A 1112-nucleotide genomic window follows, 5' to 3' on the forward strand; every position below is an offset into this window, starting at 1 on the left:
GAAGGTGGCAATAGTTTCATTATAGATTAAAAAGCATTTCTCAACTCTAAAGAGCCAGAGCTAGCATCGGTGAAGAAAGGACTCTATGTCTTTTAAAAAATCTAATTATTTTTGAAGTCAGCGGGAACGACCCCTTTCCACGTCTCTGCATTTAAGGACATAGATAATATTCTGCTGTTTGGGAAAACTGATCCAATGAAAATCTGGGTTTAAAGATACTGTCTTTTTTCAAACACCATATGATTTCACTAAATGTGGAATCGGAAGAACAAAATAAATGAACAAACAAATGAAGCAGACTCATAGGCACCGAGAGCAGAGTGGTGGCTGCCAGAAGGGAGAGGGTTGGGGAACTGGGCGAAAAAGGTGAAGAGACTGAGGAGGACAGATTAGCAGTTACAAAATAGTCCCAGGGATGTAGTCAATAATCTATATAATAAAAGCCTAAGCGACCGTTAAGGCGGAACGACCCAGAACGACCGGTCGCTATGATGCTCACTGACACCAGGGGCAAATGCTCAACACAGGAGCTGCCCCCTGGTGGTTAGTGCGCTCCCACAGGGGGAGAGGCCACTCAGCCAGAAGCCAGGCTCACGGCTGGAGAGTCCAGCGCGGGAGCCTCTCCTGCCTCCACAGCAGAGCTAAGGAGCCGCAAGCCAAGCAGTAAGGAGCAAGCAGGCAGGTGGTAAGGAGCAAGGGATCCCAGATCCCCTGGGGATCGGGCCTAAGCCGGCAAGTGGACATCCCCCGAGGGGTCCCAAACTGCGAGAGGGTGCAGGCCAGACTGAGGGACACCCCCTTCCCCAGTGCATGAATTTCGTGCACGAGGCCTCTATATTGTAATAACCAAGCATGGTGTCAGGTGGGTAATTGAATTATCAGAGGGATCACTTTATAAATTACTTAACTCTCTAACCATAATGCTGTATGCCTGAAACTAATACAAAGTAAAACTGAATGAAAACTATAACTGAAAAAATTTAAACTTTTTTTAAAAATAAAAACTATACATTGTCTTTTTTTGGGTGTCTTTTCTTCCAAAGAGTCGACCTCAAAATTTGCCATGATATTTTCATACTCTGCAGATAAACTGGAGAAAATGCAAAAGCTCT

This window comes from Myotis nattereri (genome assembly GCF_964212035.1).
Source record: "Myotis nattereri genome assembly, chromosome: 18".
Taxonomy (NCBI): domain Eukaryota; kingdom Metazoa; phylum Chordata; class Mammalia; order Chiroptera; family Vespertilionidae; genus Myotis; species Myotis nattereri.